Genomic DNA, 22,706 nt, shown 5'->3' on the forward strand with positions numbered 1-22,706 from the left:
CTCCAACGTGCCAGCCTGCTTCTACCCACTATAAATGTAGGCAGCAGCATCTGTGGGAAAAGTACACATCTCCAATTCAGCCAGTAATTGTGTTCACAGCTGCAAGTTGAGGGAAAAAAAACTTTCATTAAGTTGCACACATTTTTCAAAAGGCATAGGTGGGGAAAAAGCAACCAAATCAAATGTAGATTTTGTGCATATATTATATTATTATTATTATTTTATATATAATAAGCCAACTTTGCTGCTGCAAATGCAGTGAAGATGTGGCTCTCTGAGGGCTTCTAGAAGTTACACTGAATTGGTAGATTCCTGCATTTCTGAGTGTTTGGGATCCATTTGTGGATTCTTAACTCAAACATTTGTGCTTCCGTTCTAAGTTCCAGCAGGGAACTTGAGCATCTCCCCCTTGGGTACAGCTTATGAACTAAAGTGGTATGAATGGTACATGGAAAGTGTAGAAATCCTTTGTGTGCCCAGATGTTGTACCTAAAATCACTTGAAGTGCATAGATATGTTTGTATATCTTCTTCTTCCCTGATTGCCTGGAAGTACTGTTGAGAAGTCACAGCTGACAGTCTGACAGTTCTTGGCATAGGAGCTTTTTGATGTCTCTTGGCAAACAGGTCTCTGCCTGACTATTCCCATTCTGGTATTTGTATGCTTTCTCTCGCCCTCTCTCTATAGTTCACCCTGAGTTCTTGGGGTAGAAGGGTGGGCTGTAGACTGCAATGTGTAAACCAGCAGAGAGAGCCAGCATGGTGCAGTGGTTAGAGTGCTGGACCAGGACCGGCGAGACCCGAGTTCAAATCCCCATTCAGCCTCATGATACTTGCTGGGTGACTCTGGGCCAGTCACTTCTCTCTCAGCCTAACCTACTTCACAGGGTTGTTGTGAAAGAGAAACTCAAGTATGTAGTACACTGCTCTGGGCTCCTTGGAGGAAGAGCGGGATATTAAAAAAATGTAAAATACATTAAAAAATAAACAAACAAAGCATGGGCTGCAGGTAGCTGAGCAGGAATGAGAGGGTGTGCATGGCTCCATGATCTTCCCCATGCGCTTTCCTCTCGCTGACTTGTGCTGGGCTCGAGGATGCCTCCTTTTCCTTGACCCAGGAAGTCTGTCCGTCCAGCCTTCTTTTGATTCGGCGTGCTTGCTTCCAAGGCCTGGTAAGCCAGCCTGTGTCCCCAGTTGCCTAGACAAAGGGCTGCGTCGCGTTTTCCGGAATCAACTTTGTTTCAGACGGTGGAGTTGACCCGTTTTCAGCGGGGGCTTTCTGGTGGAAACTGGGGGTTCAGCTTGCTGCCTAAAGGGGAAGATGATGATGGCGAGAGACGGCAGAGGGTCATGGTTCCTGGCCCCCGTGTGCCGGGAGGGCTGCCTCCCCCGCTTCCCCAAGGCCATCTTTCCCCCGCCCCGCCCCGCCCCGCCCCTGCAAGCATCCCCCCTCCCAAGCGACCAAGAGGAACTTCGTGAGGGCTGGCTGTGCTGCGGCGACAGCTGCTTCTGCCTGCCGGTGCTGTGTGCGCACTTGCAGGCGTGACCTGTCGCCACGCAGGACACACATGAGTCTCAGGTGAGGGAGGACCAGCACGAGGCGGCAGGACCAGCAATCAGCAGGCAGGAGCCGCCCACGCCCTCCGGTCTCCCCCCTTTTGCTCAGCCCCCTTTTGCTTTCTCTTCCGCAGGCTCAGACTGGCCCACAGGGCAACCGGGCATCTTCCCGGTGCACCCCACCTGCAGGGCGCCCCTGCACCCCGCCGCACTCGGCAGCAGTGGATACTCCCACTCTTAATGACCCGTTCTGCTCAAAACCCGGCGCCCTCCCCACATACATTCCACCGCCCTCTCAGTGCCCCCAGTCTGGCCCTGGTCCTCCTCTTCCTCCTCTTCATCACCCTGCTCGTCGCTCTTTTTACTTTTTGGGGTGTGTGTGTGTGTGTACTCTGTGTGTATTTTGGTCCTTATTATTCCTGGCCTTACTGTTCACTCCTAACAGTTTTTCGTTCTTTCTCTGCCCCTTGTCCCTTATGGGACTCCTCTGGAGTCAGAGCTTGGTGGGGCGCAGCCACTGCTTTAGCTTTCCTGAGAGCTACTGTAGCCGTCTCTCTTGTTTCTCCTGAGTTTTCCTTACTTGTTGCCCTTGTCCCTTATAGGACTCCTCTGGAGTCAGGGGTTGCTGTTTTGATTCCTCTTTGGATCCTAACTGCCCCTTGCTCTTCTCCTGCACGTCCCATTGCTACCTTCGCAGCTCTCCCATGTCTCTTCCTCTGTTCTCTCATTCCGTCTTTCCTTTCTAGCTCCAAAACTCTCTTGGATCCCTCTTCTCACTCACCCTTCCCCCCTTCTTCTCTCCTGTCTTTTGTGGCCTTCTCAAGAACATAAGAACAGCCCTGCTGGATCAGGCCCAAGGAGGCCCATCTAGTCCAGCATCCTGTTCCACACAGTGGCCCACCAGATGCCGCTGGAAGCCACAGGCAGGAGTTGAAAGGGGCATGCCCTCTCTCCTGCTGTTGCTCCCCTGCAACTGGCACTCAGAGGCATCCTGCCTTGGAGGCTGGAGGTGGCCCACAGCCCTCCAACTAGTAGCCGTTGATAGACCTCTCCTCCATGAAGTTATCCAAACCCCTCTTAAAGCCATCCAGGTTGTTGGCTGTCACCACATCTAGTGGCATAGAGTTCCACAGATGGATTGCGCGTTGTGTGAAAAAGTACTTCTTGCCTCCTCTTGCCTTCTCCCCTCTGTCAAATTGCATCCCTACACCTCCCAACATTTTCCCCACTCTTTTCCTTTTTCCTAGCATTATGTGCTCGCAAAGCCCCTCTTTCCCCACATGTCATAGCCAAAAGGCCACATGAGGATAAGGAGGTGAACCCCACATGGAGAGATGATGCTTTTAGAGAAAATTGGGCTGGAACACCTTGCTACACACGCTTGCTGCTTGCCTTTAGACTAATGTGAGGTCTCGGTAGCTTGTAAAATGAAAGAAAATGTTGCCTTCTTCCCAGTTGGATTCAGCAAATGTGATTCTTTGAGAAAATAGCAAGAAATGTATGGTGAGTTTTTGGATATTTGGAATATTACTGCGTTCCAGTTAATGTTAGTTCCATTGAATTGTCTAATCGTGTAGTTCTTATCAGTGCTCTTGGTGAAGATAAATCATTTCATAAACAGCAAGTCCTCATAGATAAAAACATGGAAGGAAAGATGATTGTTTATATTCAACGAGACAACTACACTAAATAATTTTAGGAGGACATTGATACTATCAAGGATATAAAATTACAAAGACATGCTTTTCTTGTCTGTGGATAATATTTTGATTATTTTTGATAAGTGTTGTTCCTAATAATAATTTCTTTGTGGAAAGGGGTTCGATTCCTACTTGGAGCTTATTTACTGAGACACACAACTTCACAGCATTATTCCATTTGTATGGTAGGTGGTGCTCCTTCCAGATGGTATTTTCTTCATTAAAATAAGTAATCAAAAATATTAAAATAAGTAATCAAAAATATAAATATTTATAGCAACGAAATCATGGCATAATTCAAACCTACAGCTAGGCATGGCTGAAGTAGTTATCTGGATTGTGACCATGCTATTATTTCTATAATTCTCCTTTTTAGGTTTAAATCTTTCAGCTTTGCTTCTGCCTTGTGTTAGATTCTGCCTTGCTTTTTTATTAAATGTGAAGTGTAAGAAAGTAAAAATCCAATTTTATAAATAGAATTGTAAAATACATTCCTTTCCTTCCGTGTTGATGGAGTGTGTATGTATGCATGTGAGTGCACGTGTGCCCTATATCTATAGTGGCACATAATAATGCACATGTGTGCATACTGCCGCCCAGAACAAAACTCATTCTGCTTTTACACTGCTTTGAACATGTTTTCTTAATTTTCCATAGTTTATCTGTTTTGTAGGAGAGAGTTTAGGTTCTGCATTGGTCAGTGGTAGCATTAATATTTTTGAGGGTTTTTTTTTTTTAAAGCTTCAGTGTAGACAGTGGGAATAAAAGTGGGTTCAAAAACAAGCGATCCTGGGCAGGCAGCTACTTTTGATTCTTGGTGATATTCCTCTTCTAAAACATGTTTCTCCTTCCAAAGGACTTACTTATTTCAAAGTTTAAGTAGTTTTGTTTAGTTTTGTTTGTTTTCTGTGAAATGTGATGAATTAAGGCACTGGCTCCTAAATCTTTGGCTAGCAGAACCCAACAACCTGGCACATTTTTAAGGATCTTCTTTTTGGTCCTATCCTTAAATGAAAGCTCATTTCATCAAACCTTCATGCTATTTTCCGAGAAACTGCCACCTTGTCCACATGAATCACAGGAGTGGTTTACCATTGCCTTTCTCCCACGCAGTATGAGACGATGCCTTTCAGCATCTTCCCTATATTGCTGCTGCCCGATATAGGAGTTTCCCATATGCTGGGAAATATGGGGGAAACACCATCAGGGATTCGAACCAACAGCCTCCTGCTCTCTCGGCAGGTTGCTTCCCGACTGCACCATTAGGATGCACACAGAACCTCTGTGTCAGCCTTTCTCCATGGAGGCTTTAAACACAGGGACAAGAGTGACTTGGGGAGGGAGTCTGCTGGGTGGCTCTTCCAGGTGATGGTGGTGGTGGTGGTAGTTAATGCGAACAACCTATAACTGCTAGTTGTGGGAGATCCAGAGAGAGAGAGAGAGACAAGAGAGCTTGTCTGCTTCAGGGAAATCACACTTGCCCAGTAATAAGCTAAAATGTGTTGTTGCTGGGAAATGCAGTACATACCTGCTGCTAGTAACTAACTCCTCTCAGTTCTGGAAGCTGCACGCACTGTGCTTGTGAGAGGCTCAGTATGAGCAGCTCTTGAAAAGTGCCAAGTGATTCAGATCCTACCCCCTGCACAATGTCGTCAGCAGTTTGGTGAAGCGTTAAATAACAAATTAAAGACCTTTAGTTGTTGAAAACTTCCTGCATACCACTCATACTTGGAAGTGCTCATCTGGCTTTGTGTAGAGGAAAAGAGTGGTTACCATGAGCAAAACTGCTGCTGCTCTCGCTGTCTCTGCAGTAAAGGTACCCTGCCATTTTACAAACCTTTTCCACCCACATTTTTCTTTTTCTTCTTTAAAAGCTGGGTGTACCTCCTTCCTTGAATGTCTTCCCTGAATGTCTGTATAGTTCATCTATGTGTTTACAAGCCATGACAATTTCAGGAAGCTTTGCTAATATGGTAGCCACTTTCAAATGTCTGGAGATATGTACATAGAAAAAGGATTAGGCTTGGTCTCTCTTGTTCCTGATGGTAGAACTAGAACCTGTGGGCTGAAATTAGAAGAAAGCAGACTCAGGCTAGATGTTAGGAAGAATTTGTTAAATGCAAGAATTGACAATGGAGCAGCCTACCTTGCTCAGTGTTTGGCTCTCCTTCTGTAAAGGTTTTCAAACGGGGGATAGCCATCTGTCAGGAATTGCACAGGGGTCCCCTACGGGGGATACTTGAAGGGTTCTCAGGGAGTACTCGGAATCCTCCTTCCTCCCCACACTGTAGCCAAACTATTTGTTGTCCAGCTGACAATCAGTGGCTTGAAGCCAATGCGTCCTTGGCCATCTGTCCACTGCAGAAGGGGAGGGAGGAGGTTGAAGACTCTCCGTCTCTGCTCCTGATTGGCTGGCTCTGTGTTGAAGTGCAGCGTACCCCTCCCCTAAGCCTGACTGTGAGGCTTCAGAAAATTAGCACCGAGTGCTCCCATTGAAATTAATAGGAGAAATAAACTCATAGAAGAGTCGGCACCAACCTGACAGCTCTTAATCAATCAATCGGTTTCAGTGGGGGTACTCATCGATAACTTAGTTTGGATGTAAGCCAGTGACTGGAGTAGCCTGTCTCATAACTGTAATCTTCAAATGTGTATATACCACCCCTCCTCCATGGGATACCTGAGCGGAAGGTTTGCGACAGAAGGGGTACACTTATTCTAAGAGGTTGGGGCTCCCTGCTGTAGCAGATTCCTGTACTGAGCAGGAGCTGAACTGGGAGACTTCCAGGGTCCCTTCTAACTCTTAAATTGTGTGATCTGCCTTCCTGCTGAAATTGACAGTGGTTACAACAATGCCTTTCTGTAATATTATCTTTGTCAGTTTCACTTCCCTGTAGAAATATGCTTTGTTAGCAAAAATCCAGAAGTCTGGTAATATCATTAGGATCATTAGGAAGGGGATTGAAAAGAAAAACGTTAATATTATAGTACAAATCTTTAGTGCAGCCACATTTGGAATACTATGTGCAGTTCTGGACACTGTATTTTGAGGAGGACATTGGAGAACTGGAAAAGGTGCAGAAGAAGGCAACCAAGATGATCAGGGGCCTGGAGCAGCTTCCTTTTGAGGCAAGGCTGCAGGATCTGGGGCACTTTAGTTTGGAAAAGAGCCGACTACAGGGAGACATGCTAGAGGTGTATAAAATTATGCATGGTGGAGAGAGAGAAATTTCTCCCTCTCTCACAACACTAGCACCAGGGGTCATCCCATGAAACTGATGGCCAGGAAATTTGGGACCAACAAAAGGAAATACTTTTTCACACAGCACATAATGTATGGAATTCTCTGCTCCAGGATGTGGTGATGGCCAATAGCTTGGATGGTTTTAAAAGGGGGGTAGACAAATTCATGGAGGACAGCTCTGTCAATGGCTGCTAGTCTGGTGACTTTAGGCCACCTCCAGCCTCAGAGGCAAGATGCCTCTCAATACCAGTTTCAGGGCAACAACCTTAGGAAAAAGAGCATGCCCTCACCTCATGCCCGTGGGCTTCCCAGAGGCATCTGGTGGGTCACTGTGTGAAACAGGATGCTGGACTAGATAAGCCTTGGGCCTGATCCAGTGGGGCTGTTCTTATGACCAATTACTGGTTTGTGATTTATCTGCATGATGACACTGACTGTTTTGCCTTGTGGGGGGATATTATGAGGGTTTTGTGGTGGAAATGTTATGGGTTGCCATTTTCAGGGTTGTTTATAACATGACTTTGAAAGCATAATGTGGAGATGTACTTCACCTTAACTATGCTGCTTGCTCGTTACTAATTATTTTACGTTCTTTTGAAAATGAGTAAGGTGTCTGGCTTTTTCTTTTCTTGGCAAGGCTTCCTTTGCCTCTAACACCTGCGTGTTGTGATGGGAAAGCTTCTTTTTCTGGCGACACAACTGTTAAAGACACAAAAGCCGTGCCAGAGAGTGGAAGCTGGCAAACCTTTAAGAGTGAGAGATATTGGGCTTTTCCTAATGGTTACTATCTGTTCTGCTTGCAGCCAGGTTTCCAGATAAGCCTCTGCTTCTTTAGCTTTGTTTTTGGTTACCTAGACCGTTCCATTAAGCTTCCCTGTCTCTTTTCCCCCGGGCTACATCTTGCAGCAACGTAAAGGTTATCTTTGCTGCTTGCTTCGTTGCTTATGACGTTGTCTTTGTTTGCCCCTTTAGGATTGTGGAATGCAGTGAAGACCCCACCTGCCCCTCAGTCATAGACGGACTACGTTGGGACTATTTTCAACTGGAGGATATACTTCATCTGTAAAAGGTACCAAACCCATGCACTTCAGCCATCCGTGAGGTTTTATCCCATTTATTTTCAGAATCTAAAACCCACCATATACAAGGAATCTGTTCAGGGGGGCATTGTAAAAGTGTGTGTTTCTTGGATGCTTTGAGATTACAGTATGCCAGGTCTCAGTAGGCTAGTGCCAATAGGCTAACTTTAAGGTTAGTGATGTTTGTTTTTACTAGAATTTTGAGGTCCGCCAAGAAGAGTCAGGTGCAGAATTATGGCTTGGGGACAGACATACACTTATTATTAAGAAACAGACACCCTGGACACATGCTCAGCCCAGAAATTAGTTTTCATTACCAGAATTGAGCTCAGTCTTGCCATCCAAACTTTTTTCTTGGTATGTCTTAGCAGCCCATTTTAGGGACTGCTGAAACGTTATTTCTATTGTTTAACTACTGGACTAGAAACCCGTGCTGATTCTACTGCAGAAATTAACCCCAGCTAATTAGTTAACCTCTTTTGTTGAAAAGCGGTATATAAATTGTTGTTGTTGTTGTAGGTCACCCAGAAATTTACCAGATCCCAGCCTGACTTTGCGGTACATGCTTTGACGGAAACTGATTTTGCTTGAAGTAACTTAACTTAAGAGCAGCCCAGCTGGATCAGGCCCAAGGAGGCCCATCTAGTCCAGCCTCCTGTTTCCCACAGTGGCCTACCAGATGCCTCTGGGGAGCTCACAGGCAAGAGCTGAGGACAGGTCCTCTCTCCTGCTCTTGCTCCCCTGCAGTGAGGATTCAGAGGCATCATGCCTTAAGGAGGATGTTGAAGAACTGGAGAAGGTACAGAAGAGGGCAACCAAGATGATCAGGGGCCTGGAGCACCTCCCTTGTGGGCAAGGCGACAGCATCTGTGACCAGAGAGTGTGTATGACAGAAGTAGGCAAGGAAATGGTGGGTACTAAGGCTAGGCGAGGCTAGGCAGCTGTCCAGGGCCTGCATAGAGGCGAATGTACTGTGCCTAGAAGCTGTGCCTAGACCCAGTGTGATTCCTCTTCTTCTGGAACTCAGGAGACCAGCAGTGCATATGTGTGTCTGAGTGCACACAAATTTCAGGTTCATTCTGAGTTGAGGAAGTGAATGGGCAGCACTCTCATTGAGGGAGGGGCAAACCTCTTGCCCAGGAGTGGGCCTTGGCAGATCTCTTCCTCAGGGGCTCACAGATGCCTAGAGGCAGCTTTTACACAAGGAAGTGACAATTTACATTGTGCAAAGAGGACATAGATGAGAAGCTGTGGAGAGTGGACTAGAGAGCACTAAATATAAGGTTTAGGAACGTAGGAAGCTGCCATATACTGAGTCAGACCCTTGGTCTATCTAGCTCAGTATCGTCTTCACAGACTGGCAGCGGCTTCTCCAAGGTTGCAGGCAGGAATCTCTCTCATTCCTGTCTTGGAGATGCTGCCAGGGAGGGAACTTGGAACCTAGATGCTCAAAAAAATAATCGTCTTACAGTGCTCACACATCAAGTCTCCCATTCATATGCAACCAGGAAGGATCCTGCTTAGCTTGATGTTAGGATCTTGATGTTGATACGGGTAACAGGGATCTGGTAGAGGAGAGACAACAGCCTCCGTCTGGGAAGGTGAAAATCCTTAACAAGAGCCTTGCTGCTTTGTAGCATGCACAGGTGCTCAAGAAGAAGCAGCCATCAGTCTGACTGGACCATAAATGTTCTGTTCTGCTAGGGTGCTGTTTGTGCGGCTAGAAGTCCATCCTGAAAACATTAACCTCCTCCATCATCTGTGGTGGCCAAATTCTGCCTGTTTCTAGGCAGAGGTCTGGGTCCTGAGGCTGCATTCATGGTTCTGACACATTGGGGAAAGGTGCTACTTGTCTTTCCCCCTTTTATCTCTTCAGGGATAAGGACTTCAGCTTAGCTCATCTGTTTGCTCTTCAGATCTTGCTTCTAGCCTCTGGATCACATGGCCTGATGGCTGGCACTCTGTGTGAAACCAAATCCTCCGAAGCCCCATGATCTAAATCCTTTCACGTTGTGTCTTTCAAGTCATTAGCTTTATAACTTCTTCCTTTTAAAATAAAATGGTTGAAGTGTATGCTTTTTTGAGGGTTTTGGGGGTTGGTGGTGGTGGTTGCTGCAATGGTTGGGTGGGGAGCAGGGCCAAATCCAAACGGAGGAGTTCATAAATATCTCTTGAAATGTAGTGCAGAATAAGAAGGCAAAAGACCTTGACTTGAACAGATGCTGGTGGGTGACCAGTTTATGGATTTCCTGTTTCCTGGGAAAATGCAGCAGCTTTCTCAGCACTGGCAAATTCCCAAGTGGCTGGAATGAGATTAGACAAAAGGCTCTCTCTCACATGTACCTGCTTTTTGCATGATGCCTTCCCACCGAGCATGTCCTTCATAGCTCTGCCTTCAAAAGCTCAACTGGAAATAGCGACTCTCACTTCTGATGTATAATTTACTGCTTTTTCCTGGGGCGCCAGCCTTGTTTGTCCTGGTAAGTGCGTGTTCTCTGCGTACAGCCTGCTGACAACTTTGTGGCTGTACACATTGCTGCTTAATGGACCTGCTTCTCTGCAAAAAGCTTTAGAATCTTAAAATTGAGTTAATAAGCTAGCTGTCCTTAGCCCATAAACACTTCCCGCTTCTCTTGGGTCTTCTCTTTGCAAATAGATAAATAGATATTGAGCTTACAGTCTGCTATACTGCAGAGCGGTCCCATGAACATCCATGGACTGTTTCTTAGTTAAAAAATTTAGGATGACTGTCCAAATGAAATTCTAAATCTGCCTTGGAGTGGGGTTTGGGGGTTGCCCGGCTGCTTTTGTCACGCTTCGTTCTTTTTATTATTACCACGCTGTCATGAAGTCTGGAGGTTTTTGTTTGCTACAAATTATTGTGATTAAATGCCTCCTTCAGACATGCCCTATAAACCTTGTGGGTCAGGGAAGCAAGCCTCTGTTACTAAGTAAGCAGCAAATTAAGGTTTCAGTTTGCTTGGCAAGTCTTAATTTAAATTTTAGACAGCTTACGTGGGTGAGCCAGCTGAGATGCACAGTGCTCCAAAGAGTCAACCAAATGCTGAAGCTTGAGAAATCTTCAAGTCAGATCAAGGTGGAGCATAAAATAAACTTGTGTGGGTGGACAATGTGGTGGTGGAGGAGGAAACACAAAAGGGCTGTGGAGCCCTGTTGGGGGCTCCTTTGGATCCCTGCATAGGGAGGAGAGAGCTGTGTGTGGCTGGTATTCCCGTTCTTCTTCTGGCTGTCTTGCACGTGCTCAGGGCCAGGATTTAAGGGTGGCTGTCTGGAACCCCGTGCTGTGTCTGCAGTTGAGGTTTTTCTGTTAGTGCTCGTGGAATAACCAGGCCAAAGATGCCTGTTCCATGAGGCTTGATGTGGTCGCTCTCATGATAACCAGTCATTTCTATGTCTGGGGCAGACACTTAATTCTGTGTCCTCCTGCATCTCTAGACCTGGTAATATAGGAAGCTGGCTTGTACTGAGTCAGAGTATTGATCCATCTGGCTCAGTATTGTCTACACTGACTGGCAGCGGTTTCTGCAAGGTTTCAGGCAGGAGTCTTGCCCAGCGCAACCTGGAGATGCTGTCAGGGTTTGAACCTGGGACCTTCCTCATGCAAAGCAGCTGCTCTACCACTGAATGATGGCTCCGTTCCCAGTGTGGTGCATGTTGCAGTGGTTAAGAGTGCTGTACTAGGATAGGACCAGTGTTCCCTCTAAGGCGTGTGCATGCGCTGACATGATTTTTGATGTCCGCTCAGTTAATTTTAGATCCCACTCAGATTGAACCAGGAAGGTCCAATTCTGAATGCATGTGCGCACACACACCGCCTTGATACTGCCTCCCAAAACAAAATTCATTCCACGCACAGATGAAAAAAATTAAAGAGAACACTGGATAGGACTGCCCAACTTCGGCCCTCTAGCTGTGTTTGAGCTGCAACTCCCCTCGTCCCCAGCCACAGTGGCCAATAGAGATGGTGGGAGACGCTGTCGTAACATCATCAGGAGGGCTGCAACCCTGTCGAAGGACCAGACAGACTCATCTCGCATTTCTACTCAACCATGAAGCTCATTGGGTGATCTTGGGCCAGTCATTCTCTCTGAGTTTTTGTGAGGTTAATGGTGGAGGTGGAAATTATGCATGCCACTTCGATCCCTTGGCCAACATCTGCTGCCTTTGCTCATTTTGTACCCCTGTTCATCTTGCCCCTCAGTCTTGCTCCCCTTGTTCTGGCAGTGACATGATGCGCAGGCAGGCCATAACATGAGGACTACTGCAGCCTCAGTGGTGTGATGCATGCCATCTTTGGATTTGTGCTCATGCTGATGTAGCCTAAGCTCCTGAGTTCAGCTGTATCTACAGCTGTTGGGCCATTACTTGGCACCAGTGCAATGCTAGGTGTTTTACTTGATCTTTGTGCGTAAAACTGCCTGCCCTCACTGCACATTCTGCAGCATTGATAGGAAGCTTTCCACTATGGGGAAACGTGACCAGTCACAATTCCTTAGAATGTGTCCTCCATGATACACGTGTCTGTAGCCTTTACTCTCCATTTGAGTTAGGCCAAAAAAGTGAGGAGAGGTCAGGGATGGAGGGAGAGTAGTGAGGAGCAGTAGGAGGAGAGATCATGGCGGAGGCGAGGGATATTTATATACCATTTTTCAACAAAGTTCCCAAAGCGGTTTACATAGAGAAATAAAAATAAATAAAGATGGCTCCCAAAGGGCTCACAATCTAAAAATAAACATAAGGCAGACACCAGCAACAGCCACTGAAGGGCTGCTGTGCAAAATAAAGAGAACCACTACTTTAAAAAGGTGCCTCATTGCTCAGTTAGCAGGAGATCAGAGTGGGTTGGGGTAAAGGTAAAGTGTGCCGTCAAATTGAATTTGACTCCTGGTGCCCACAGAGCCCTGTGGTTTTCATTTGGTAGAATGCAGGAGGGGTTTACCATTGCCGTCTCCTGAGCAATATGAGATGATGGCCTTTCATCATCTTCCTCGATAGAAGTGTTTCCCATAGTCTTGGAAACATACTAGTGGGGAGTTGAACCGGCAACCTCTGACTTGCTAGTCAAGCATTTCCCCGCTGCACCACTTAAGGTGACTTGGGTTGGAATAGAGTATGTTAAAATGTGGGCTTGAGGAGAGGCCTAAAGGCAAGTTGGAAGGAGGCCTGAAGGACAGAGAAGGGAAGGGTGCCCCAGGCAGGCATGGGGTTCAGCTTGGCAGAAGCCAAAGAGACACCAGTGCTAGTCAACAGGGGCTGTCACTCCATGGGATTCAAAGAATCCCGAAGGGTTGTGAAAGGAATGAAGGAGTAGGGCGCTGAATAAGGCTTAGAAGTCAGGAATCTTGAGGCTGGTGAAAAGTGATGTGATCATAGCAACAGCAGGGAAAGGTGAGATTGGAGGCATTCTGAATTGATTAGAGATGCGGAAAAGGCAGGAGAAAAGAAAAGGCAGCTTCATGTTGAAGGGCTGAGACAAGTTGTAACCTGTGCAAGGAAAAAATCCAGTGACTTCGCTGATTCAGTGCCAGCAGAGTTATCTAGTGTGACAGTATTTATTTATATGTATTTTAAGGCCGCCTTTCATCACATAGACCCCATGACAGCTTCCAGCAATTAGAATATATAAATTGGCCAAAAGATTAAAAATACAAGCTAAAAGCAAAAGCACAGAAAACATCCAGGACTAAGGAAGCCTTGTTAGTCCCTCCCAAGGTGCCAGGAAGAGCTTTTGAGAGACCAAGGAAGAACAAGCCATTCGTGTTTGCTGTGGAGATGGATGGGCAGGCAAACCTGTTCAGGAAGAAAGTGGTGGGGAGGCAGGAAAAGGGGATATCTGTGAGGATGGCCATGTTGGTCAGCAACTTGTGTAATGCTTGGCTGTTGAATGTTAACAGATGACACCAGTGAAGAGCCAGCAGTCTGGATAGATCTGATTGAAGCCCCTCTTGTTCTAGCTGATAACATCGCTGCTCTTGCAAGCAGGGTGAGGAATGTAGTTGGTTGATTTGTTGTAGATGTGGATGATACCATTGACAGGAGGAAGAAAGAATCCCAGAATGAGTGGAGCCTCTCTTCAGGTTCTGGCAGGTCAAAAGCTTTGGGGTTTTCCTGGAAACAGACTGCATAGGTCTGTCTGTTCCCTAATCTTGATCTCAGCACTTTCAGTGAGCATGGACGATTCCATGACCATCTTGCAGCAGAACGTGTGGTGCTTGAGGGAGTTCACCCCTAAGCTTAGACATGTTCTAGTTTAAAATTGTGTTTTAATAGTTTTAACTTTTTAACTTTTAATTGTTGAAATGTGTCAATCTTTTTATTGGTTGTTTTTATTGTTTTGTAAACCACCCAGAGAACTTGTGTTTTGGGCGGTATAAAAATATGTTAAATAAAATAAAATAAAATAAAAAAGAGAAAAGAGAAAAGAGAAAAACAGAGCACTGTGGATATGCTGTCCCCACCCACCCCTCACCACCAGCCTTTGTCACAGATAGATGACACTTGACCAGCCTAAATGTATAAAAGGAGCTGACCTGAGGGGCATTTCCCATGTGAATAGTTGTTCTTATTACCACGACTAACCTGTGCTGTTCACACTGCATTCCACACCCTGTTTCAATGACTTGTTTTCTTCTGGACTTTCATTTCCCATGATCTGTAATCTCTGTTGATGTAAATACAAAGTACGCTATCTAGTCTAGTCACAGTTTTGCCAAAATATGTATCGGTGTAAGTTGTGGCTCCTGGTTCTTCCTCTCCATTTCAGCTCAGACCCTTCTTCCTCTGCCTCGTCTTCTCTGTGCAGCTTTTGCGGCCGTGATGGGAGTCTGTTCTTGCTTCTTTTGGGTACTGTGTGGCTTTTGCATTCTGGATATTTTAAATTTGATTTTCTCAGGAACTGGGGCTAGTTATTAATGAAGAAGAGGGAAGTATGTACATTTGTAAAATAAAATGCTAGAATTTCAGGTCACCAGTGAAAATGATTGGTAATGGATTCAGGACAAACAGAAAGACAGCCCATCTCCATACAGTGTATGAACATTTAAAAGGCACTTTCACAAGATGTGATGAGTTTAGACTGGATTAGCTACAGTCATGGAGAAGAGTTCTGTTAGCCCCAATTAAGAGGCATCTATTGAATGGCGGTTGTCTTATATTTAACAGGAGAACAGTAATTGTCTTGGTTCGGTGTCGTTTCCAGTGACTGACCGCTGGTGTCCCTCTTGTGTCATTTTGTTTTTAGATGGCGAGCCCCTTTAAACTGTTGTTTCTTTTGATGGGTAAACTGCTTTGGTAGAGTGTTTGTTGAGAAGCAGTCTCTCTATATGTTCTCACTACTACTTAGTAACAAGAAGTGTGCAGTACCTCCAGGTTCAGAAACCGTTTGCTTCTGAAAACCCATTGCTGGGAGCCAGAAAGCAGGGGAGGGTTGCAGCTCTTGCAGGCTTCCTGGAAGGACTTGGCTGGCCACTGCTAGAAGCAGGATCTTGGACTAGATGGATGGAGAGGAGAGCAGGTCTTGTGGTAGCAAGCATGACTTGTCTCCATAGCCGCTCTGGGAAGAGTAGAAGGTTTCAAGTTCCCTCCCTGGCTTCTCCAAGATAGGGCTGAGAGAGATTCCTGCCTGCAGCCTTGGAGAAGCCGCTGCCAGTCTGTGAAGACAATACTGAGCTAGATAGGCTAATGGTCTGACTCAGTATATGGCAGTTTCCTATGTTTCCTATGACCTTTGGTTGCATCTAGCAGGACTTCTATGGTCTCGAGCATCTCTGCAATCCAGAATATACAACCACAGATATTCTAATCTGTGCCTGTTGCCAATAGAGCAGGGGTGACCAGCTTAAGGTTCTCCAGCTGCTGTTGGACTCCAGCTCTCCTCATCCCCAGCTGACTGTGGGGTGTAGATTGTGGCTGTGGGTGATAGGACTTGTAGTCCATACCTGTGGGCCACTTGTGCTATAAAGCCACAACTGGCCTGGGGGCAGAGGAGGCAGAGGAATGTCCTCCCTCATATGGACCTTCCCATTTTGAAATCCTTTGCTCTGAAGCTGTCTCTGGTAATGCCTACTGCTGGACTTTTCCTTAGAGCAGGCTGCACAACTTTGCCCTTCAGCTGTTTTTTGACTACCCATCTCTTCAGCAACAGTGGCCAATAGCTATGGATCATGGTAACTGTAGTTCAGCTTCTACCAGAGGGTAGAAGCTCTTCTCTGCTGTAGAGGCTTCACTTTTATGGGATACCCTTTCCAAGGAGATGTGCACATTTTCAGGCATCAGGTAAAAATGTGTTTTGTCTGTCTTTTCTTAGGCGTTTCCAGGGAACTCTTTGCTGCTTCTTAAAATGTGTGGTGTGCTCATGCTTTTTATCATTCAGTTTTAATATTAAGCTTGCATACATAGTGTAGAAAGCTGGATGGTTTAGATAGATAGATAGAGTGGATGCCAGGCTCTGATGGTGAGCATGATATATTTTATCCTGAGATTCCCTGGTCAGAGATTATTAACAGACTCTAGAACCTTCCAAAAAACCAAAATGGAATGGGCTTGGCAGTTGTCAGGTCTGACATATATTACCTTGGACGACGTCTGCCTTGCTTTGCAGCTTCTCTGTCTTCAGTACATATTGCTATTGTATTTCCAAGCTTCTCTCTGCAAATAGAGAGAGAACGCGCTCTAGGGAGCTGCTACTGGTTTTGAAAAATGGAAAGCTGGGTTGTTTAGAGAACCTGGGTGGTAAACTTCACAACGTCATGCAGTATTTGTGCACTGGGTTGCAGATCCCTCTTTTGGGTTATCCCTTACTTTGCTTATGGTATAAAATCTTTTCTCTTCTCAGTAGGATGCACTCCCTTCCCTACCCATTACCACTGTCCTCATGCCATGATTTCCCACTAGAGGTGGCAGCCAGCACCCCAGTTCTGCTGTATGTCCTTAGGTAGCCCATGTGCCATATCCGAAGGCACCGTGTGAGCCAGGGGTGTGGTGCTGGCAGCCACAGTGAGTGAGTAGCCAGTGCATTGGGCTGATGGTGGCCCCAATATGTCAGGTCAGGAGGTGTATTGGCCGAGCCTTGCATTTAATTGATGCACTGCTCTCAGCCATATGCCTCAGTGCCTAACGAATATAATGAAGCCTTGTGGCCGGGAAGTGTTGAGGGCGTTGCTCCGTTCGGAGCTTATCTCCAGCCCCCTTGTTTCCTCTGCTTGAGCGTTCCTCCCTCCCAGGCCTGCATCTCTTGTCACGTCAATGGAGCATCCTTGGGTCCTTTTCTGTTTCAGCTCTGGGAAGGAATGGTTGAGCTGTTCTCTTCAACAGCACATTTGTTGCCTTCCAGAGAGCCTCACTGTAATTCAGTTATGAATCATTGCTTTATTTGTCATGTCAAGCTCCAGGAGGATGGTTTAAAGTGCTTTTAGTCGGCAGTAATTTGAGGCGCTCTGCCACGCTGCGTTCAGCTGTTGTCAGACCTGGCAGTGGCTGTAGCTGATACGGTGATAAAAACGCACTCTGACTACAGATGAGTTCAGTGGCTGCTGGAATGCTGCTCGTTTTCACATGTGGCAGGCAATCAGTGCTAATTAACAGGCATATGAATTGGTGGGGCTTATGTCTGCGGATTATGAAAGTACTGGGGTATTTGAGCTGGAAGAATGTTGCTTGTGCACTTCTAAAATGGTATAAAAATTGATCCCCCCCTCAGACTGTTGTATTCTTCATATAATTCCCCTTTCCACCTATTGAAAAAGTTATCTACACAATGTAGATTTCTGGAGCAAAATAATGTTTAAAAAAAAACACCTTGTGCATTGAAGGAGAGCTTTAGATATAATTTCTCTTCCATGAAAATTCCCTTCCATTTTCCTGGCCTGATCTAGCAGGGCTGTTCTTATGAAGACAATTGAAGATAGTTCAAGGAAGATATCAAGCAGAGAGAGAGAGAGAGAGAGAGAGAGATAGAGAGATTTGAACTATACACATTCAGATGCTGGGTTTAAATCCTAAACTCTCTGGCAGAGCAATTGCCCTATTTATTTATTTTTAAGGAAAGGTTGTCTGGGAAAGAACTGTCACCTTGCTGGGGTGTAAAATGTTGTTCAGAAAAATAACTTTATACTAAAAGACACCAGTACATTTGTACTGAATAATATTCAATTGAATAATACTCAATTATTATTTTGTTATGCCCATGTAATTAATTGGGTTCTAGCTCTTTAAATCCCATTTATTTATTTATTTATTTATTTATTTATTTATTTATTTATTTATATGATTGAATAAGAGTTGAGGATGGTAAGTAACAATTAACCCTTAAATGCACGATCTGATTGAAACAAAAGGTGTAGGCCAACATGAGTTTATGTAGATTGTAGGTCTGTGCGAAGCTTTGGCCAAAGTAGAAAACTCTGCATAGCCCTTCTTGGCGCCACATGGAGGTGACCATTCCCACTTGTCACCTTCATGCAGTGCTGTGCTGTTCCCAGCGCTGATGTGGAGTGTCAGGCTTTGGCCAAAGCTTTGCATAGACCTAGTAGACGGTAAACTTTAAAGCCCTCGTGTGTGTGTGTATGGTATAGCCTATAGCAGGGATTCTCAACGCTGGGTCTCCAGATGTTGTTGGACTTCAACTCCCATAATCCCACAGCCCCAGTGGCCTTTGGTTGGGGATTATGGGAGTTGAAGTCCAATAACATCTGGGGACCCAACGTTGAGAATCCCTGGCCTATAACACACTGTTCAATCCATGTTAGGCAAGCAGCAGCAGTAGTAATGGATCTGTTGCATGCTTTCAGATGCCTGGTGGAATTGCTGTCTGGAAACAAGGAGGCTACAAAGATCAGTGCAGTCATCTCCATGGTGGTGGTTGTGTCATGGCCAGGTCAGTTTACCTGAATCTTGACCTGCAGGATCTCCAGCTTAGGGTCTCTGAAGTCAGTTGCTTGAGTGGGAGCAACTGTCAACTCAAATGCAGGCAGCAGAAGGCACTGACCTGTTGAGCAGTCAAGGGGAGAAAAATATGTACCCTGGGCCTGACTAACCCAGATGCTACGTATAGCTCGCCCGTTGCAGGAGCTGATTTTGCATGTACTCCTACTTACTCCTGGGCCTGGAATAGGTCTCTTGAGCACACACAGTCCTCCACGGTGGTTCACTCTTCTAGGCCCCAGCCTCCATTTCGTGTTTGAAGATCCAAAGCCCCAGGACAGCACGAGGTGGCACACACAGCCTGTTATCAGTCTTGAGTTGTGTCTGTGTCTGAGCTAGTAGATGCGACAGGAAAGCCATGGTGGTGGTTCACAAACCCGCCCCATTCGTTTAAAACCAAGCCTGGATGCTGTCTTAGTTGAGTATCAAAAGGAACATGTGAGTGATTCAACACTGCAATCTTCTGCCTCCCCTTCCTGCACTCCTGTCACCCCAGTTCTGGATGTGAGAGGGAGGTTTCAGCCCTTCCCCTTGATCTGCAGGTCCCTTTTGGTATTAGACTTGGCCCCCACCTTCTGCTTGCTACATGAATAAAGATATGTTAATAAACAAACTTCAAACAAAATAAACAAAATTTTGTTTTGTTAATAAACAAAATCCAAAACTGATTGTGAGGAGCTCCATGAAATCCAAAACTAATTGTGAGGAGCTCCAAAAGGCTCTTCCCAAACTGGGTGAGTAGGTGACAAAGTGGCAAATGTGGTTCAATGTTGGCAAGTATAAGGTGATGCACATTGGGACGAAAAACCCCAACTTCAAGTATACGCTGATGGGATCTGAGATGTTGGTGACTGACCAGGAGAGAGATCTCTGGGGTCGTGGTGGACAGCTCGTTGAAAGTGTCTACCCAATGTGCGGCAGCTGTGAAAAAGGCCAGTTCCATGCTAGGGATCATTAGGGAGGGGATTGAAGATAAAACGTCTAATAATGCCCTTATACAAAACTATGGTGCAGCCACACCTGGAGTACTGCGTACAATTCTGGTCACTACATCTAAAAAAGGACATTGTAGAACTGGAAAAGGTGAAGAAGAGGGCAACCAAGATGATCAGGAGCCTAGAGCACCTTTCTTATGAGGCACGGCTACAACACCTGGGGCTTTTTAGTTTAGAAAAAAGACAACTGCAAGGAGACATGATAGAGGTCTATAAACTCATGCATGGTGTGGAGAAAGTAGATAGAAAGAAATTCTTCTCCCTCTCCCATAATACTAGAACCAGGGGTCTTCATGGAGAGAGGTCTATCAATGGCTGCTAGTTGGAGGGCTACAGGCCACCTCCAGCCTCCAAGGCAGGATGCCTCTGAGTACCAGTTGCAGGGGAGTAACAGCAGGAGAGAGAGCACGCCCTCAACTCCTGCCTGTGGGCTTCCAGCGGCATCTAGTGGGCCACTGTGTGAAACAAGATGCTGGACTAGATGGGCCTTGGGCCTGATCTGGCAAGGCTGTTCTTATGTTCTTAAACTTCTGTTATATCCTTCTGCCGTAGAAAACATCCAGAACTACTTACAAGCAACATAACTGTTGTGGTTTTTTGGTAAAATCCTCGCAGCAAACATGGCTGCCTCTGTCATGTCTAGATTGGCCCTTAGTCTTCTGGTCCAGTGAAATTGCCCGTTGGGGAGGTATGTGGTGAGACCTTGTCCCTCCACTCCAAGCTCAGCTGTGGCCACATCGTGAATATAAATGTTGGTGTCTCAAGGCCAGTTCCCCATTTGAACAATGGGATTGTTTATTTATTTTTATTTATTTATTTTTGCATTTATATACCGCCTTTTGTTAAAAGACAACCCCAAGGCGGTTTACAAAAGTTAAAACATACAATAAAAAGACAATAAAAACATCAAGCTAAAAAGTATTAAAACATATAAAAACAGGCATAAAAACAATACAACAGGTAAAAACACACAGAAGCAGCAGTAAAAACAATTATGTAAAAGCCTGGGTAAAAAGTCAAGTCTTTACAAGCTTTCTCAAAGCTGTGATGGAGTCCGAGGAACGAATGGCCACTGGGAGAGCATTCCAGAGTCTAGGAGCAGCAACAGAGAAGGCCCTGTCCCGAGTGCACGACAGCCGGTCCTCTCTCATTGTCGGCACCTGGAGCAGGGCCCCCTCAGATGTCCTCGTCACGCAGGCAGCAACCCTTGGGAGCAGGCGGTCCCTCAAATACCCCGGGCCCAAACCGTTAAGGGCTTTAAAGGTCAAAACCAGCACCTTGAATTGGACCCGGAAATGAACCGGCAGCCAGTGCAACTCTTTCAGAATGGGGGTGATGTACTCCCAATGGGCAGCTCCGGATAACACCCTTGCTGCCGCGTTTTGCACTAGCTGCAGTTTCCGGATATTCTTCAAGGGCAGCCCCACATAGAACGCCTTTCAGTAATCCAGCCGCGACGTGACTAAGGCATGGGTAGCTGTGGCCAGATCTGCCTTCGCGAGAAAGGGACGCAGCTGGCGCACTAGCCGAAGCCGTGCAAAGGCACCCCTGGCCACCGCCTCCACCTGAGCTTCCAAAAGCAGAGCTGGGTCCAGTAGTACCCCCAAGCTGCGTACTTGCTCCTTCAAGGGGAGTGCAACCCCATCCAGAACCGGTAAAATCTCCTCATCCCGATTGGCTCTCCTACTGACCAACAGTACCTCCGTCTTATCCGGATTCAATTTCAGTTTGTTAGCCCACATCCAACCCATCACGGCCTCCAGCCCCCGATTCAGGGCATCCACCGCCTCCCTAGGATCAGATGACAAGGAGAGATAGAGCTGAGTGTCATCCGCATATTGCTGACAACTCAGTCCAAGTCCCCGGATAACCTCTCCCAGCGGCTTCATGTAGATGTTAAACAGCATGGGGGACAAGACCGATCCCTGCGGGACCCCACAGGCCAACGGCCACGGGGCCGAGCAGTAGTCCCCCAGCACCACCTTCTGGACCCTCCCCCCAAGAAAGGACCGGAACCACTGCAACGCAGTGCCTCCGATTCCCATACTCGAGAGGCAGCCCAGAAGGATACCATGGTCGATGGTATTGAACGCCGCCGAGAGGTCCAGCACAGATTGTTGAATCTGTGTCTCACTGTCTCATAAGGCCGGGTGGGCATGGACCAGTTGAGGTTATTTATCTAACTGGAATGGATTTGGCACTGCCTTTCGCCATACATTAGGTGTGCGTGCACATGCCTTTAAGGTTTCATGATATTTATTACAGAATTTTCATTTAGTCTCTTTAACAAATCAGTCATCATGAAAACATCCAAAGTATACTGGATCGGTTCCTTTCATCTCCTGTTTTCAGACTTGGGGGATACATAATTTATAAACCTGCTTTGCAGAGCATGGCATGAAATATGAACTATGCTGCTCCTGATTACCTCATCAGATCTCTTTAAGCTTTGTGTGTGATGTGTGCATGCGCTGTGCACAAATGACATAGTTGCTTCTTATACAACCACTTCCTTGTTTTGCAGTATTTGCTGTTGATGGAACAAAAACCCTGCTGACTTGCTAAGAGCTTTGCAGTGATGTTGTTCTAATCCTTTATTGCCGGTGCAGTTTCAAAGAAATCCATCTTCCTTCCCCCCGCTGGCCTTTCTCTTTTGAAAGATCCAGTGATATGGGTCATTCATGATTGCCGTCATTATCTTCACTCCATCCTTTCTTTCCCCTTGTGCAGTCTCTGTTTTGTGCCAAAAGGAGACCCCCCTTCTCCCTCAAGTTCTGCAGTCAGGAGAGAAGCAGGGCCCATCTCTGGTCATGTTACAATTTGGAGGCATTTTGAGTGCCTTCAAAGAGCAGCCTGGCACAGGAGATAAGATCCTGTCCCGAGGGCTTAGGAGGCGCAAGACCAGTGGCAGCCATAAATAATGTTGATTACTAGAAAAAACTTGTAGAGGCCTAGTTCTGAGTTTACTCACCTTAGCAAGACTTCTCTGTGTGGCTGTTTTCTCCCCAGTTTCCTAGCTGTCCCTAAAAGATGCACGTGAAAAACCTGTTGGGGTTGCCAACTGTTTTGCTTTAAAAAATGCTTGATCTCAGGTAAGGCCAATGGTTAGCACTGGATTATTCATGCTACTGTGGAGGCAGAGTCAGGACAGACGCTGGCAAGCCAGGGAAAGAACTGAAGCAGAATCTTGA

The 22,706-nt window shown here is 46.2% G+C and overlaps 1 protein-coding gene across 6 annotated transcripts in view; it reads left to right on the plus strand.

Moving 5' to 3' along the window:
• Window positions 1–22,706, plus strand: part of FAM168A (family with sequence similarity 168 member A) — a 222,317-nt gene that overhangs the window by 44,278 nt on the left and 155,333 nt on the right. For all 6 annotated transcript variants that reach the window (XM_053305961.1, XM_053305959.1, XM_053305964.1 and 3 more), the window contains exon 2: window positions 7,473–7,569. The gene's annotated coding sequence lies outside the window, so the exon portion shown is untranslated. The remainder of the gene's footprint in view (window positions 1–7,472; window positions 7,570–22,706) is intronic.

Source organism: Hemicordylus capensis, chromosome 3, assembly GCF_027244095.1.
Source record: "Hemicordylus capensis ecotype Gifberg chromosome 3, rHemCap1.1.pri, whole genome shotgun sequence".
Taxonomy (NCBI): Eukaryota; Metazoa; Chordata; class Lepidosauria; order Squamata; family Cordylidae; genus Hemicordylus; species Hemicordylus capensis.